The sequence below is a fragment of the Homarus americanus genome, unplaced genomic scaffold, assembly GCF_018991925.1.
Source record: "Homarus americanus isolate GMGI-L3 unplaced genomic scaffold, GMGI_Hamer_2.0 scaffold36734, whole genome shotgun sequence".
Classification (NCBI taxonomy): Eukaryota; Metazoa; Arthropoda; class Malacostraca; order Decapoda; family Nephropidae; genus Homarus; species Homarus americanus.
This window is the reverse complement of record NW_024733126.1, coordinates 3,536,531-3,556,828: the sequence shown is the minus strand read 5'-3', so window position 1 is coordinate 3,556,828 and position 20,298 is coordinate 3,536,531. Positions and strand designations below refer to the sequence as shown.

Below are 20,298 nucleotides of genomic sequence, written 5' to 3'. Positions count from 1 at the left end.
TACAGGTCATTATACAAAAATATTCTATTTACATAAGTTGAGGGTAACATGCCTAAAGGTAGTTTACTATGTACAACGCAGCTCACATATGCCATGCATAACAATACTACTATCGATCTTTTTGACAAGAGACATTCTTTATCTTTGAATTTCATATTCTATCCCCTTTGAGTCTAATCTATCGAACAAAATTACAATATATAAACAGAGTGGAACGGAAGTTACAGGTTGAACACTCAAGGTAAACAGTGGTGATGCCTGAGAGTGTGATCATACTGTAGATGGTTGTGCTTTACTCTGAGGGATTCATTGGCCTACACCTGGAACTGTTCTTGCCTTTGTCAAGAATATCACGGAATATGAGAGTGATGTCTACCTCATATTTGATCGGTACTACAAACCAACCATCAAAAGTGCAGCCAGGATGCCCTGAGCAGAGAATGGTGCAATCAGACGATATGTACTGAATGTGCAGTAACAGTTGTTACCTTTCTCAGAAATTGACTCTTAATGTGACGGAAAACAAAGTTCAGTTGACTGACATAATATGTCAGTCTAACAACCGACTTGTAGTTACAGCAAAAGTTTCCGTTCCGTTTTGGATGTGAAATTTTGCAATACTGCGGAGAAATGGTTACGTACCACTCACGAGAAAACACATGTTGTGAGTGGACAGCAGGTTTTCAGGCTAGCATATATGAGAACAGTTTCTATCAAACTTGTGTGTGATGATACTGGTGTTTCCATTCTGCTTGTCCATATCATTTCACAAGAACGCCTGACTTGTAATGAGTGGTACTAGCACTGGCAGAGTCCTAGTCGGTATCAAGGCAACCATTCAGAAACACACAGCAGTCGCTGAACAACTGTTAGCAGCTTATGCATCGATTGGCTGTGATACAGTGTCTCAACTGTATGGAGTAGACAGAGCCACAGCTTTGAAATTCTTAAATTTAAACCTTCGTCTGGACTCTCGAAGAAAAATAACAGAGCAGATAGACCAAGTGATTGAGGAGGCTTCAGCTTTTATTGATAGAAACTGAGGCTCACGTGACACAACTAGCATGACAGCAACCAGGTAAGAAGTTTGTACCTCAACGATGGGCAACAAAAAGTTGACCTCAGCATGACTACTGAAAGCACTGCTACCAACGACAGCTTCTTTTGAACAACATGTGCAACGATCTCATTTTCAAGCAGCAATTTGTCGATCGACACTCCAACCGGATACACCAAATCTTAGCCCTTTTCATTACGGATGGTCATTGGATGACGCAACACTAACCCGCGATGCCTGCCGCCCCCTCCTCCTGATGTGTCTCCTGCACGACTAGAAGTACTCAATTGATTAAATGTGTATGTTCATCTGAAAACCATGCCCAACAGCTCGGTGAGTGTACTTCGAAATACTTATTACATGTTCTGTGTTCTGTTCATGCTCTTGAGCACCAGCATTGTCTCAACAAGAGCTGCCTAATTGCCACTGTGCATCATGACCATGGCGCTGATAGTGATGGTGATGATATTGCTGATGTATATGGTGGAATTATGAACTATAATAAATGTTTAGAGATTGTACATTATATGGCTCATTGTAGAGAATTCGTGGAACGTATATTACAATGATATCTGTTATGACAGATTTTCCTGTTTATGTATAAATATGAGAAAATATGAATAAAAAACGTATGTGTGATCATATTGTTTGGTATTTAGAAATAATGCTTTAACCTGCCATGTAGGTGATATTGGTAGATTTATTGCAAAAAGATGCTGGAGCGGTAACCATTTTCAATGAGGAATGTATGTCCTTTGGAAAATAATGTGAAAACATGTTCTTTTACATTTCTATGCGTTTTATCACATTCTTTAACCAAAAAAACAAATGGTTTGATACAAAGATAAGCTTCCTATGTGGCCGCAGTGGAGTTATGAGGAGAAATTGGTCAGTATGGCGGCTGTTTTGAACTAATGCCATGAAAGAAAAATTCTTCAAAGGTGACTGAGTGGCATCAACCTGATTCTTACTCGGAACATGCTGATGGTATTAAAACATTAATAAAACATAATATGGACGCCAATACTACCTTCGCAGGCCGACTGCTGGACTAAGGTATTTGAATATGGTAAGTAATGACTTCACTGAAATGAGTGTAATACTTTGTTGTAATTATATTTCACAGCTCATTTTTGGGAATATTTCACATGTAAGGAGAGGGAGATGAAAGAAAAACACCCACAATTATTTACTGGCTTGTTTTAGTTATAGAATCGATATGAAGACCAAGGGGATATCCAAATTTTGGTAGCACATGTTTTCTCCTGCATGAGCAACAGTGAACTACAAATTGTTTTTAGGAAGATTAGTAATAAGCTAAAAATATAATGGAGTGTATTCTGGAGGACGAAGTTCCATCACGATCTTCACTGGAGAATAACTAGAGTATACATTTGAAGTTCGTCATGCAACAACGGCAATGGTTAGCGGAATTTGAAAATAATAGTTACCGAGAGGTGCCGTCCGTTAACGATACATTTCATGCTTCTGAACTTGTAAATATTCTTCCCACATATTATTTATTTTAAGTCAGTTTGTGATCTCTTCCTACTGAACAGTTTTTAGTGAAGCGTTGAGAACAATATTGTTATTCTCAAGCCAAATGTTATGTGATAACTGGTTTAATTAACACGAAGAAAACAGCGCGAGGATAAGAGCACTAGAAGTTAATAAAATAAGATAGCGGAATGAACGATAAAGTAGAATACAAAGATTAAAGTTTATTAAAGTGGAAGATAGGATACTGAGGGAAAGCCCTATGATGTGAAAGCAAAGTTGAAATTGGATTACCTAAAACTTATTATAATTAAGATATATGAAGATCACACACACACACATATAGACACAAACGGAACAAATAGCAGAGAAAAAATAAACAAACAATCTGACATAACTTAACATAGGCGAACGAAGGCCAACCAGAGCCGTTGATCATAAAGACACAGTTCTTAATATGGAGCAGTTAGGTGATGTACTGTAATGACGGACTTCTGTTTACAGATGTTGTCTCGTAGACTTTCTGATTTTACGCTTCACAAAACTTGCCCGGGACTGATTACAACAACTGGTGCTCCAGTCAGGAAAAGATTCATTTATTGGTAATAAATACGCTCAGGGTCCAGAGATGCCGGCAACACTGAACTACTTTGTCAGACGATACTCAAACACACAACTTATACGAGTATATTCTTTATTTGAGCCACAAAACAGCCAGTGATAAGATACGATACTTTATTGACAATTTCTTCCATAAGGTTTCACCAAAATGGGGCTATGGTATAGCGCACATCAGCAAAAAATATTCTTTAGGTTTGATCTCTTAGCAGTAACATTTATGTACGAACGATACACAGAAGATGATCTCTATTCCCGAAAAAAAACCCTCTGAATTATGAACCAAAATGACCAGTTATATAGAAAGAAATGTCATTGAAGATTTTTCAGAAAACGTGCAAAGAAAGTTTTCCTTATGAATCACTTGGCAGGATTGACAAAATTACTGTAACATTCGTGACCAGCAGCTTCCTCCGTCAATAGCGAGGACATGAAGGCCTGAAAAGGATGCAAAATATGATAACATCCTGAATTTATTGTAAAGCCAATGAATAAAAAATTTGAGTGACAAATACACTCAGACAGGGAAGAAGAATACAGAATACATTTTTCATGTCTTACACTTTTCTAATACAGTTCATATTAAAGTACAGAACTATAATGTTACCAGTAACACTTGATTATTAAAAGGCACATATCCAGTATATCACAAGTCTAAATGAATGCAGACCTCAATACATTACCAATACATCACTAACAGGGCTGAAACTCCGGACCTCCCTTGGGAACACTAACAGGGCTCAAACTCCGGACCTCCCTTGGGAACACTAACAGGGCTCAAACTCCGGACCTCCCTTGGGAACACTAACAGGGCTCAAACTCCGGACCTCCCTTGGGAACACTAACAGGGCTCAAACTCCGGACCTGCACGTGGAACACTAACAGGGCTCAAACTCCGGACCTCCCTTGGGAACACTAACAGGGCTCAAACTCCGGACCCCTTGGGAACACTAACAGGGCTCAAACTCCGACCTGCACGTGGAACACTAAACAGGAACACTAACAGGGCTCAAACTCCGGACCTCCCTTGGGAACACTAACAGGGCTCAAACTCCGGACCTCCACGTGGGAACACTAACAGGGCTCAAACTCCGGACCTCCAAACACTAACAGGGCTCAAACTCCGGACCTCCCTTGGGAACACTAACAGGGCTCAAACTCCGGACTTCCCTTGGGAACACTAACAGGGCTCAAACTCCGGACCTCCCTTGGGAACACTAACAGGGCTCAAACTCCGGACCTCCCTTGGGAACACTAACAGGGCTCAAACTCCGGACCTCCCGTGGGAACACTAACAGGGCTCAAACTCCGGACCTCCCGTGGGAACACTAACAGGGCTCAAACTCCGGACCTCCCGTGGGAACACTAACAGGGCTCAAACTCCGGACCTCCACGTGGGAACACTAACAGGGCTCAAACTCCGGACCTCCACGTGGGAACACTCACTAGGACTATTGAGAAGGTTTACACGTTTGTTTGTTTTCTTCAAATATGGATATCTATTTACTTTATCTGTACAATCTTATAAAAATAATTTATATATAGTAAAATTTGCTCTGTCGTTATTTTTACCGTCATAAGAATGGGAATTTCACTTAATGCACAGTAGATTAGGTTATAGGTTGTTATGTAAAACCTACTAATCTCTATATAACATGACTATCAGAAGTTTTAGATGACGATGATGATAATTAACGGTTATTTAAAGAATACAGCAGTCGTAAACTGAAAATGCACATATTATATATGCGAGTATATGTAAGTAATTTAGTAGTGTACATAATATGATGCAAAATAACAAGGGGAGAGGGTCATTCAATAAGCAATTTCAGCACAGTTATACTAAAGTGTGAACTTGGCAAGGAGTGAAAACAGGTTAACTACGAGTTGTTGAGGAATTTTATAATGGTTGGAATCGGGCTGATCTTATAGCGATGGGTACGTGGTAGTATGGGCTGAATGTGGTTGTGGTATTGAACAACAATTCGCGGTTGAGGGATCTCAGGTGAAGTCACGGTGATAATCAGAGAGAGTAGAGAGGATCAGTGTACTGAGCGCCTCTTTGATATGTGATGTAGGAGAGGGAGATAATAGTTTTGCACGCCCCCTTCAACAATCCATCTAGGAGTCCTCACTGTGCATTTTTTAAGGAAAAAGACCAGGTAGGAGAAGCTTAGATGAGCTTAGGAAGTAAACAGTCAAGTGCTCAGACGCTGAAACTCCGAGGGGATTAGACGACGGAGGATGTGGTGACAATAGCAGGACGATTTGACATTTGCACTGACGTGTGCTTTCCAGTTCAGTTTGCTTTCTATAGTGACGCCGAGGAGCTTAATGGAATTCAGGTCACTGGGGGGCGAAAATGTAATATTAATAATAATAATGATAATAATAATAATAATAATAATAATAATAATAATAATAATAATAATAATAATAATAATAATAATAATAATAATAACACCAATACTGATGATAATAATAATAATAATAATAATAATAATAATAATAATAATAATAATAATAATAATAATAATAATAATAATAATTATAATAATTATAATAATAATAATAATAATAATAATAATAATAATAATAATAATAATAGGGAACAATAAAGAAAAAAATAATAGTGAGAAACGATATACTGTGTGTATGTTGTGTTGTCAAAGTAAGAGAAACAATTGAGACCCTGCAATTGTGTGTAAATGAGGCAGAAAGTCAGCTCAGCAACCTTGGACTTGGTCACAATTTTCGTGATGCCACATGACAGCAGGGTCTACCATTAGACAACACATTATGCTTCCAATATCTTCCCAGGCGGTAGTACCTACCTGTTTGATAGCTGCCTACTACTACCTACACACCTGGTGTGTGTTCGAGGTCATTGTGATGGAGGGAGGTGGGACATGATCGGAAGAGAGTTTGATGTGCAAAACCATTGGTTGGTGACATGGTTAGTGATGGCCCAGTTTTAGAGACTGTTCAGTATGCTGTATTCTGGAGGGCGCTTACTTCGGGAGTCGAGTTTTTCATACTGATGTCAACGGTGGAGTCGTCAACATATTTAGAGCAAGCGAGAGTATCTTTCAGTGCATCGTTAATGAGCGGTCCCATCCTAGTGTCTTGGGCTACACCCTCATGTCTGGCTGTGCCTTGAGCCCCAGCATGCCTTCCATCCTTCCCCCACCTTAACCTAAAAAAAAAAAAAGTGAGTGACTGAAAGGTGGAGACAGCCTCGAAAGCGCACAGCCTGGCGTCGGTCACTAAGGATTCTGTTAGTTATCGTATGAAACTTCTCCGAAATCCAAGGTCGATGGTTTTAAGGATAATAAGTTGTGATTGACCAGGTCAAATGCTTTGGTGAAGTTTATGATGGTGGCAGCCAAAGATATCTGACTGTTTTCTAGGTTGTGAATATGTGTAATCACGAAACCTAGGCCCAAACAAATACAAAACCCACACAGATTAGACTGGGTATTGAGATCATTAATGCCAATGGGCCGTAATTCGTTTCAGGAGTTTGAGCTCGTTTACTTGGGCACTGGTGAAGTATATCAAGTACAGTTAGCTCTGCATCTTGCCTGTTTGACTGAAGTATTAATAAAAGAGCAGAGTTCCGGGAAGAGCTTCCTTGTAGAGCTTCACTGGTAGGTGAACAGGTGTAATGGAGTGTTTATTCTGAGTTGTTTAATTGCCTGGAGACTTCATGTTTTTGCATTGAGTCAGTAGGTGATGAGGCTGGTAGGTTTGCGAATAGACATGTTGATTCAAGCGGGGGAAGTTTTCGGCTTATAGTAGCAATATGATTATTAGCTTGTTCAGCTGCGTCATCATTGGCGAGAAGGCTGAGTTCCTTTAGCTTTCCATATGACTGACTGATGTTGATCTGTCTCAGGTGTGTGTGTGTGTGTGTGTGTGATTTATATGTAAACCATTGGATATACCAGAGTATAGCAATCCAGAGAGAGAATGCTTGCTGCATACTGGGATCTCGTCCCTCACCTGAGGAGGTCGAAGATTGTAATATGTAAGCATTTACGTAAAAAAATAAATACTTAAAACACTTGAAAGGGTGTGAGTAATTGTTAGCCAGTGCAGTTAGCAAGTTCTCAGATTTTTCTGTGTGTTTTCTTGACATTGGGTCATGCAGCTCGTTAATTTAGAATACTGTAGAGTGTAGCTGGTGTAGTTGTTGTGCTGGTGACAGCTTCTACACAATAAATTATAACAAACTCACGTCTAGTTGGCCTTTATACCTGCCAGATTCCAGCGCCAATCATTATATCTTCTTCACTTACTCATGCCTTAACGTTTTATAAGTAATAACAAAATCTGAACTAACTAACTCCTGCAGAATAAAGAAAAAACGAAATGTGACATTGAAATATATAATTACATCAATATAATCATGTATCAATTACCACAATGGTCGAGCTCCCGTCATGCTGGGTAAAGGTCAAGGCTAAGGAAAACTTTTAGCTGCTAGTAAGTATACACATACTTTCCCGGGCCGGCGGAAGTTGTTTGGACACTCTTCCTAGTCCCCTTGGTCCCTGTTCACCTAGCAGCAATGTAGGTACCTGCTGTAAATCGAAAGTTGCGAATTCGTATTCAGGGACAAGATGTTGGAGCTTCCAATAACTTGCTTAGACATAAACCATTGACTCTTCAGGATTCTACGCCCTTGACTCTTCAGGCTTCTACGCCCTTAACTCATGAGACATAAGGCAAGCATGAACTTAGCATGCTTCCCTGTTGGGCGCTGTAAACGCTTCTGCGCTTCACCTTATACAAGGCTGTAGGGAGGGGGGGGGGGTGCCCAATAAAAAAAAAGTTTACACATACTTTGTATAGACAATTAGGAGGTCTTATAAAGAACAGTCGATAACATTAAAAAGATAATAATTCTACAAGACAAAAAATATTTATTCGAATTAGATTTGTGATATTACCAAATATATTCAATATGAAGGGATACATTGTATGTCTTTTTGTAATTCATTATTTTCTCTATAAAAGAGTATCTTTATGTACTGTTGTGTGGACAAGTTTGTAAGTATTTAGTTACTCTCAAATAAAAGTCCAAAGCGATGGACAGTACAGTATAAGCAGACGTAAACTATATATAATAGAAACTTCTAGTAAACGTCACTTCAAATGAGAAACATTAATAGACATTCGCAATAGAAGATAAAACCAAATTAAAGAGCATAAACAATACACTAAATGAAGCGATAGTGCCAACAACGAATTAAATGAGATTTAAAGGCGAAAGCAAGTGATAAACGGTAATATAAAACAACAGTACACGACACAGATCAATAAAAGACGAAATAAACCACCAAACCTTTACACTGTCAGTGTCCTCTTTGTCATCTTCCTCTGGTCACTGGATTGTTTCTCTGTCTCGCTCTCTCTCGGACGGTTTGAGCAATTTCAAGATGGTCCCATTAACTTCTGTTGACAAATTTGCAAAAAAATTATATGTTATTCTCTATTTTCCATTCTGTATTTAAATAGGGTTCAATATTATGTAAGGTCATCTTGTGATGGATGAACATGTGATGGCGTCAACTTGTGATGGGGTTTGGGGTTAACATGTGATGGAGTCAACATGTGATAGCTCCAATATAATGCGATGGGGTCAACATGTCAAAAAGTGAAAAGTGAAGGGGTCAATATTTGATTGGAACATGTGTTGGAATCAACATTTGATGGCGTCAACATATGATGGAATCAACATGTGATGGGGGTCATCACTTGTTGGAATCAACGTGCGATGGGGTCGACATGTGTTGGGGTCAAATATTAGGGTCAACATGTGACAGTGTCAACATGTGATGGGGTCAACATGTGCCAGTGTCAACATGTGTTACAAGTGGTGGAGTCAACCAGCAGTTGGTCAATATGATGTGGGGTTAAAATATGGTAGGTCCAACAGGTTGTTAGGTCAACATGTTGGTTAAGTCATCATTATAACATAATCTGAAACGATTCATTTTTGATAAGGTTAGTCACGTATTTGTTAACACTTTCTTAGTGGCAGGGAATTTCTTAAAACACAATGTTCAGTGTTTGTGAGTATGTTATATATATATATATATATATATATATATATATATATATATATATATATATATATATATATATATATATATATATATATATATATATATATATATATATAGTGTGGTTACTTATGAGAAGCAACAGTTATGTGTGCCCGTGGTGAGAAACTGATTGTTATCACCCATGATCAGTTTTGGACTTTACTAAGATCATTGTTATGAGCGCCCGTGAGAGAGGAAGTCGGCCTGTTGTCGCAACACTATTAGACAGACACAACAACCTCTGGCCCTTCTATGATGTAGAGTTATTGAGTCGTTTGTTACTGTGCTTGTTGTACATACACAATGGTTAACATGTGATAAGGACAACATATGGTAAGGTCAACATGTGGTAAGGTCAATATATGGTAAGGTCAACATGTGGTAAGGTCAGTCAACATAGGGTAAGGTTAACGAAAAAAAATGACAATATGGTCAGAGTCCCAAACTTTCGGTTGGCGGATTATCAAGGGTTAAGAAGGTACCTAGGTGAGGTCACCTGGGAACAGTCACGTCAGTCCCCAGTAGGAAGGGGTGAGGTCATAGATGACACAACAATTGATCGTGACTATAATATATTCACTCGTATACTACATAAAGCACAAGAACAAAACATACCATACAGAAAAATTAGGTCAAATAAGAATGAGCCAAGGTGGATGACCAGAAAACTTAAACATGACATAGGAATAAAGAAAGGAATATATAAGAAATTAAAGGGAGGGGAGGAGCAGCTCAGAAATAGGTATAATGAACTATCTAGGAATGTCAAGAAAAATGTAAGGAAAGCAAAGAGAGACTATGAAATCAAAATAGCAAGAGAATCCAAGGCGAATCCCAAGGGATTTTTCCAGGTATATAGAACAAAGGTCAAGGACAAAGTTGGGCCTTTAAAGTCAGGGAGGGGAGAAGTGATAAATGGCAGTGAAGAAATAAGCAAAGCATTGAACAGCTACTTCTTATCAGTTTTCACAGAGGAAATTCGCGATGAAATTCCAGAGGTGGAACTGATATTTAAGGGAAAGGAAGAAGAGAAATTAAAGAATATCACAATCAGAAAAGAGGATGTTCTTAAGAAGATAAATAAACTAAGGAAGACACAATCCCCAGGGCCGGATGAAATTTTCCCTCGAGTCTTGAAAGAGTGTAAGGAACAGATTAGCGGACCCCTCGTAAACTTATTTACAAAATCATTAGACAAAGGAGTTGTGCCAGACCTGTGGAAACAGGCAAATGTAGTACCCATATCCAAAAGGGAGACAGATCATCAGCGTCACATTACCGGCCGATCAGTTTGACGTCAGTAGTGGGGAAATTTCTTGAATCAATTACAGCAGATAACATCCGATCGCATTTAGAGAAAAGCAAATTAATCTACGACTCTCAACATGGGTTTACAAAGGGAAAATCTTGTCTAACAAATCTGCTGACATTTTTTAGGAAAGTCTTCGAGGTAGTAGATAATGACGAAAATTACGATGTCATTTACTTAGACTTTAGCAAAGCATTTGACAGAGTACCGCATCAGAGGCTTCTGAGAAAAATTAAGGTTCATGGTATCGAGGGGAAAGTTTTAAATTTGATAAAATCATGGCTCACCGATAGAATGCAGAGGGTTAGCGTAGTTGGTGTTAAATCTGAGTGGGGTCGTGTAACCAGTGGGGTTCCCCAGGGGTCAGTACTAGGCCCACTCTTGTTCATAATCTACATAAACGATCTAGATACTGGGATCAGTTAGTGACATAAGCAAGTTTGCGGATGGCACCAAAATAGGGCGGCAGATTAATACAGGGCAGGATGCAAATGAATTACAGGAGGATCTAAATAAAATGCAGGGGTGGTCTGAAAAATGGCAAATGAAACTCAACACCAGCAAGTGCAGCGTACTTAATATTGGAAGAACAAATACTGTCAATGTATACAGCCTTAACAACATCAACCTAGAGAAGTCGACTTGTGAAAGGGACCTAGGGGTACTTGTAAGCCCGGGCCTACGGCCTAGAAAACAGTGCGTTAATGTTCGAAATAAGGCAAACAGAGTATTGTGTTTTATATCTAGAAGTGTAAGTAACAAGAGTGCAGAGGTCTTATTGCAACTATATCTTGCGCTAGTCAGGCCGCACCTCGATTATGCGGTTCAATTCTGGTGCCCTTATTATAGAATGGATATCAATTCACTAGAGTCGGTGCAGCGAAGAATGACGAAAATGATTCCGGGACTTAGAAACATTCCATATCAGGATAGGTTAAAGAAACTTAACTTGCATTCCCTAGAAAGACGAAGAGTGCGGGGAGGTATGATAGAAGTATTCAAGTGGGTGAAAGGAATCAATAAAGGGATATAGAAAAAGTTCATATAATATCCGAGCAGGATAGGACTCGGAACAACGGATTTATGTTGGATAAGTTTAGGTTTAGGAGGGAGATAGGAAGGAACTGGTTCACAAATATGGTGGTGAACGAGTGGAACAAGCTTAGCAACTTTGTAGTAAGTGCTGGAACGCTGGAAAGTTTCAAAAGGAGGCTAGATAGATTCATGGATGATAGAGAGTGGTAGTAACTCTCGACAGGAGCTGCCATGCACAGGCCAACCGGCATATTGCAGACTCCTTATTTTCTTATGTTCTTAACATGTTGTAAGGTCAACATGGGGTAAGGTCAACATATGGTATGGTCAACATGTGGTAAGGTCAACATGTGGTAAGGTCAACATATGATAAGGTAACATAAGGTAAGATCAACATATAGTAGGTCAACATGGGGTAAGGTCAACATATGGTAAGGTCAACATGTGGTAAGTTCAACATGTGGTAAGGTCAACATATGGTAAGGTCAACATATGGTTAGGTCAATATGTGGTAGGGTCAACATGTTGTAAGGTCAACATATGGTAAGGTCACCATGTGATAAGGTCAACATGTGGTAAGGTCAACAAGTGGTAAGGTCAACATGTGGTAGGGTCAACATATGGTGAGGTTAACATACAGTCGGGTCAATATGTAATAAGGTCACCTCCAATATGATGAACCCGTTAGTATAATAATTCAGTATTAGAGTCCGTATACATACGAGGTAATATCGCCACTTTGGGTGACCTTGCTGCTGTGATAATTTCGCAGTGATCCGTTCTTGTCTGTTAACACTAAACTGGTAAGAGTCAGACATACAGACTTGGTAACAAAATCACAGACAGAACCAATTCGTATTTGACGAAACATTGCAATTATTAAGGCAGAGAAAAATTCACAACGATCACAAGTCACTGGCGGAGTAACAGCGCCAGCGTCAGCCTTGAGGACCAACGGAGTGATGGTGGGTCAGGTAGATGCCAATTATCCGTTTATCGACAAACACAGGACCTGTTTCTTCATAACTCTCATTATACAGCTGGTTGGTAATAGGTCCGCGCCATCACGCTATTGTATAGTCCCTTTTTGTGTGTATTGTTCACGTATGCAGTGGAACAAAGGGATGAACGGTCGCTTTTGGGCGTACAAATAAAAGGAATTACTAACAATATACTGGAAGCCAACATCATTTTAGATGATTGTTTTACAAATACAACTTTGTTTACCGACTTTCAAGAAAATTGTTGACCAATGTTATGGATGTCGACTATTAATAGAAATGATATACTATGTGATGAAAATGTGCAATATATCTAATGACTCATAAATATCAGTAAATATATATTCATATGTAATGAAGTTGATACTGTAATTTCAACTATTTGTTTCAACTTACTGTTTTACTCAAGGGAACCCGCGTGACTACACAGTTTAGCACAGCGTGGGAGCCTGGCAGTGCACCCTCCGGCACCCAGGATGCGCCGGTGTGAACACACAAGAGTCAAACACGACGAGTTAACGGGAGGCTGGCCTGGGAGAATGAACCCTACTGGTATGTTAGATGTAAATTTACGTTTACCCTCTGCGTACATAGGCTCTCTCTCTCTCTCATTCATATATATATATATATATATATATATATATATATATATATATATATATATATATATATATATATATATATATATATATATATATATATATATATATATATATATATATATATATATATTGATAAAATCACACGGGGAAAAGGGAAACAACGGAGCACCTTATCTTTCGTCTTTATTCAAGACATCTTCAGAGGCAAGTGAATTACAAAGACTGAGAGAGAGCTTATGTACACAGGGTGACCTTACAAAATATGAGATCAGGTAAAAAAACATGACATCAACTAATCCACACACCAACAACGACAACAAACAAAACAAGAGCTTATAAGAACGGGCGACATAACTAATCAAGTAGTCATGTCAGGTCAGGTAAAAAATATGAGACCCACTAATCATCTATCCTACAGTATATCTACCTCAAAACATTTCAAAGCATTTTTAACCTTGGGCCACTAACAAATAAATTTGTGTAACATATTATCAGTTTTGTACTGACCATCACTAAGGTTTAAGGAATTAATTTCCCTAATCAAACATAAGAACATAAGAAAATAAGGAGTCTGCAATAGGCCAGTTGGCCTGTGCATGGCAGCTCCTGTCGAGAGTTACTATCACTCTCTATCATCCATGAATCTATCTAGCCTCCTTTTAAAAATTTCCAGCGTTCCAGCACTTACTACAAAGTTGCTAAGCTTGTTCCACTCGTTCACCACTCTATTTGTGAACCAGTTCCTTCCTATCTCCCTCCTAAACCTAAACTTATCCAACTTAAATCCGTTGCTACGAGTCCTATCCTGCTCGGATATTATAAGAACTTTATCTATATCCCCTTTATTGATTCCTTTCACCCACTTAAATACTTCTATCATATCTCCCTGCACTCTTCGTCTTTCTATGGCATGCAAGTTTAGTTTCTTTAACCTATCTTGATATGGAAGGTTTCTAAGTCCCGGAATCATTTTCGTCATTCTTCGCTGCACCGACTCCAGTGAATTGATATCCATTCTATTATAAGGGCACCAGAACTGAACCGCATAATCGAGGTGCGGCCTGACTAGCGCAAGATATAGTTCCAATAAGACCTCTGCACTTTTATTACTTACACTTCTAGATATAAAATCTAATACTGTGTTTGCCTTATTTAGAACATTAACCCACTGTTTTTTAGGTCGTAGATCCGGGCTTACAAGCACCCCTAAGTCTCTTTCACAAGTCGACTTCTCTAGGTTGATGTTGTTAAGGCTGTATATATTGACAGTATTTTTTCTTCCAATATTAAGTATGCTGCACTTGCTAGTGTTGAATTTCATTTGCCATTTTTCTGACCATTCCTGCAGTGTATTTAAATCCTCCTGTAGTGCATTTGCATCCTACCCTGAATTAAACTGCCGCCCTATTTTGGTGTCATCCGCAAACTTGCTTATGTCACTGCTGATCCCAGTATCTAGATCGTTTATGTAGATTATGAACGAGAGTGGGCCTAGTACTGACCCCTGGGGAACCCCATTGGTTACACAGCCCCACTCAGATTTAACACCATCTAAGCTGACCCTCTGCGTTCTATCGGTGAGCCTTGATTTTATCCAATTTAAAACTTTCCCCTCGATACCATGAGCCTTAACTTTTCTTAGAAGCCTCTGATGTGGTACTCTGTCAAATGCTTTGCTAAAGTCTATGTAAATGACATCGAAATTTTTGTCATTATCTACGACCTCGAAGACTTCCTAAGAAACGTCAGCAGATTTGTTAGATAAGATTTTCCCTTTGTAAACCCATGTTGAGAGTCGTATATTAATTTGCTTTTCTCTAAATGCGATCGGATGCTATTTGCTATAATTGATTCAAGAAATTTCCCCACTACTGACGGGAAACTGATCGGCCGGTAATTTGACGCTGATGCTCTGTCTTCCTTTTTGAATATGGGTACTACATTTGCCTGTTTCCACAAGTCTGGCACAACTCGCACGTCTAATGATTTTGTAAATAAATATACGAGGGGTCCGCTAATCTGTTCCCTACACTCTTTCAAGACTCAAGGGAAAATTTCATCCGGCCCTGGGGATTTTGTCTTCTTTAATTTATGTATCCTCTTAAGAACGTCCTCTCTTCTGGTAGGGATATTCTTTAGTTTCTCTTCTTCCTTTTCCCCTAAATATCAGTTCCACCCCTGGAATTTCCTCGTGAATTTCTTTTGTGAAAACTGATAAAAAGTAGCTGTTCAATGCTTTGGTTATTTCTTTACTGTCATCGATCACTCCCCCCCCCCCTCCCCCCCCGACATTAAAGGCCCAACTTTGTCCTTGACCTTTGTTCTATATACCTGGAAAAATTTCTTGGGATTCGCCTTGGATTCTCCTGCTATCCTAATTTCATAATCTCTCTTTGGTTTCCTTACATTTTTCTTAACATTCCTAGATAGTTCATTATACCTATTTCTGAACTGCTCCTCCCCTCCCTTTAATTTCTTATAAATTCCTTTCTTTTTTCCTATGTCATGTTTAAGTTTTCTGGTCATCCACCTTGGTTCATTGTTATTTTACCAAATTTTTCTGTATGGTATATTTTGATCTTGTGCTTTACGTAGTATACGAGTGAATATATCATAGTCATGATTAATTGTTGTGTTACATGTGACCTCACCCGTTCCTACTGGGGACTGACCTGACTGTTCCCAGGTGACCTCACCTAGGTACCTTCTTAGCCCCTGATAATCCACTAATCGAAAGTTTAGGAATCTGACCATATTGTCATTGTTTTTCGTTTCCCAATTTAGGGTGAACCTGATTTCTCTGTGATCACTGTTACCTAGTTCTTCCCTTACTGTGATATCTCTGAAAATATTTTCTTTATTTGTTAATACTAGGTCTACTATATTGTCACCTCTAGTAGGTTCTGTAATTAGCTGTTTAAAAAAAAATGTCCTGTACTGCGTCTAGGAAGTCTTCAGATTCATAGTTACCTACAATATTGTCCCAGTTAATATTTCTGAAGTTGAAATCCCCCATAATGCACAGGTTGTTATATTATGCTGCCCTACTCATTTCGTGCCATATGTGTTGATCTGCTTCTTTCCCAAGACTTGGGGGCCTGTAAATCACTCCCATAATTATTTTTTCTCTTCCTTCCGTAATTTCTACCCATAAAGACTCGGTTCCTATTTCAACCTTTATTGAATTATTAATACAACATTTTAATGTGTCCCTGACGAAGAGTGCCTAGTTTGAGTAGAATAAAAGGTTTGTTTAACCCTTTTAAACTAGGCAAGTTCCTATATTTAAGAATATATTGACTCTTCCTTATCTCAATGAATTTGTCTCGTAAGTTGAGTCCCTTAAATTACTAATTAAGAATAGCCCAACCTTGAATGTAAAGGGAAGTGTTTACTCACCCACATCGAGGCCTGGGGGGCGAAAATGTAATAATATTAACAATAATAATAATAATAATTAGTTCATAGTAAATAAAATTTATAATACAAAATACAAAAGTAAAACTAAAATAATAACAATAATAATAATAACAACGACACTGATAATAATAATAATAATAATAATAATAATAATAATAATAATAATAATAATAATAATAATAATAATAATAATAATAATAATAATAAAGAACCATAAAGATATAAAAAAAGAAAAAAAGAAAAGAAAAGATTAATAGTAAAAACCGAGAAACGATATATGTAACTGTGTTGTCAAAGTAAGAGAAACAATTAAGACGCTGCATTGTGTGTAAATGAGGCAGAAAGTCAGATCAGCAACTTGGGACTTTTAGTTGCATTTTGTTGTCTCTCATAAGTTTATATTATAATAGTGTAACAATAATTGAATGGAAAAAATATAACTTTAAATTCTTCTTCAGTTGTAATGACTTTGGTTTTTTATTGAATTTCTTTTATATTTTTAGGATTTGTACTCTTTATTTCTTCAATAGTGATATTTTATAGAGGTGACTATATAGAAGGAGACAAAAGATTTAATCGTTTCATATATTTATTTCTTGCTTTTGTACTATCTATAGGTGCTTTAATTGTAAGGCCAAATATAATTAGAATCTTATTAGGTTGGGACGGTTTAGGTTTGGTATCATACGCATTAGTTATTTTTTACCAAAATGAAAAATCTGCAAATGCAGGAATATTAACAGTTCTGTCTAATCGAGTTGGTGACGTTGCTATTCTTCTCAGAATTTCTTTAATGTTTATAGCTGGAGGTTGAAATTTTATTTTGTATAGAAGATATATAAGGGATTCTAATTTGTTATTAATAAAGTGCTTAATTGTTTTAGCAGCTATAACAAAAAGAGCACAAATTCCTTTTTCTGCTTGACTTCCAGCTGCCATGGCAGCTCCTACCCCAGTATCTGCTTTAGTTCATTCTTCTACTCTGGTTACAGCAGGTGTTTATTTATTAATTCGTTTTAGTCCAGCTTTAATAGGATCAGAAGCTCAATCTGTTTTATTAATTATTTCTTGTTTAACAATATTTAGAGCAGGGTTAGTGGCTAACTTTGAATATGATTTGGAAAAGATTATTGCTTTATCAACATTAAGTCAACTTGGTGTAATATTAAGAATCTTAGCTCTCGGTTTTGCTGACTTAGCTTTTTTCATTTATTAGCTCATGCTTTATTCAAACCTCTGTTATTTATATGTGCTGGAGTAGTCATTCATGCTGCAAAAGAGTACCAAGATATTCGTTGTATGGAAAGATTAGTTTTTAGCATACCTTCAATTAGGACTTGTATAAATTTGGCTAATTTAGCTTTATGTAGTATGCCATTCTTGGCAGGGTTTTATTCTAAAGATTTAATCTTAGAAGTAGCTTTTATAAGAAATATTAATTTATTGGCTTTTATGTTATAGATTTCGTTTAGTTTATTATAGCTTAACAGGTTGTAATAACTAGATCAATAATAAGATTAAGAGTTAGCGGTGTTACAGGTGGTGCTTTTTTATCTTGGGTAATTTTTCCTGAATCATATGTAATTTGTTTAACTTTTACATTTAAGGTGTTAGCTTAAGCATTAAGAGTATTAGGCGCTTTAATTGGCTACCTTTTAAATGTTATAAGTGTAAATTATAGGTTACACAGAATGAAAAGTTATAGAAGAGTAGTATTTATAGGGTCTATATGATTTATACCTTTTTTGTCTACATTTAATTTAAATCACACTAGGCTAAAAACCGCAGGCGCATGTATAAAAGTTGGCGATTATGGATGGTCCGAGTATTTTGGTGGTCAAGGCTTATATTCTAGTGTTATACAACAATCAGGGTATCTTCAAGTTTGTCAGAGTAGTGGGGTAAGAATTTATATAAAAAGATTTTTTATTTTGGGTTATTGTTGTATTTTTTATCATAATTTACTTATATAACTTAAAATTAGAATTTTGCTTTGAAGCAGCAACGGTGGCAAATTTGCCTGTAAGTAAAAGAATTTAATAACTAATTAAATATTTTGTTTAACCAAAGTCTAACTTTTTTGTAATCCAAAATTTTTAGAAGTTAATACTTCAGTTCTACAACGAAAATGTAGCGTGTTATTTACACTATAAAAAGAAATATAAACGGAATTCAACCGCTTAGAATGAAGTTAGAAGCTTCTTTTTTGACATAAATATTTCCTTGAATGGGATATAAAATCCAGTTTCAGCATTAACAGTGATGGGCCTCTATTTTGGCTTCTTTCAAAGATTAAAGATCTATAACAGACCAAAGCTTAGGCCGAAACCAGTGCGATACTTCGCTTTTTAATCTTTAAGCTAGTTTATAAAAAACACCTTATGAATGCAACTCATAAATCATAAATTGAATATAGCTCTAGTCTAGCAGGATCATTCTAAGGCACCTTGGTATCATTCATAGTAAAGCACAATAAGCAAAATCAATAGAAATAAAATTCCTGTAAGAGCCCATGAAAATATGTTTGTTAAATGAATAATTGAAGCAAGAGGAAGCAAAAGAGTGATTTCGACATCAAAAATTAAGAAAATAACTGCAATTAAAAAGAATCGTAAAGAAAAAGGAAGTCGTGCTGAGCCTTTAGGATCAAATCCACACTCAAATGGGGAGTTTTTTCTCGATCTGTAATAAGGTTTTTTGATAAAATAGAAGCAAGGATTATAACTACAGATCTAATTACTAAAGTTGTTGAGTTTACGATAAATATAATAAAAAATAATTTTTCTAGAAATTCTCGGCTTTTTGGTTGGAAGCCAAATAGACTTGTTATATTAAAAAATTAATTAACCTCCTCATCAATAGATAAGGATATATAAAGATAATCATACAACATCTACAAAGTGTCAGTATCAAGCGGCTGCTTCAAAACCAAAATGATGGTCAGAAGAAAAGTGACACTTATAAAGTCGGTAAAAACAAATAGCTAAAAAGGAAGTTCCAATAATAACATGAAGCCCGTGGAAACCAGTTGCTACAAAAAAAGTAGATCCATAGACAGAGTCTGCAATTGTAAATGAAGCTTCTAAGTATTCAAAAGCTTGAAGAGCAGAAAAATAAATTCCTAAAAAAATAGTTAAGGCAAGACTTTGAATTGCTTCTGAATGATTTGATCTAGTAATAGCATGATGTGCTCATGTCACGGTAGCTCCAGATGATAAGAGAATCGTTGTGTTTAAAAGCGGAATTTGGAAAGGATTAAAAGGTTGGATACCAACTGGGGGTCAACATATCCCAATTTCAATTGTTGGTACAAGTCTACTATGAAAGAATGCCCCCCAAAAAAGAAAAACAAGAATAGTACTTCTGAAACAATAAAGAGAATTATTCTTCAACGAAGCCCTTTTATTACAAGTTGGGTATGAAGCCCTTGGTAGGTTCCCTCTCGTGTGACATCTCGTCATCACTGAATTATTGTTAAATTAGTAACTAAAAACCTTAGGAGTAACAAGTTCATGTTAAATTGGTGAAACCTCTTAACAAGGCCTGTGGTTAACATTATAGCTCTTATTGACCCTGTTAAGGGTCAGGGTCTTATATCAACTAAGTGGTAAGCGTGGTGTCCGTGTGATGATGACATTAGTTAACT

The 20,298-nt window shown here is 37.2% G+C and overlaps 1 pseudogene; it reads right to left on the bottom strand.

Annotated features, from left to right (window-relative positions):
• Window positions 1-19,507: 19,507 nt before the first annotated feature.
• Window positions 19,508-20,298, bottom strand: LOC121869260 (annotated as a pseudogene).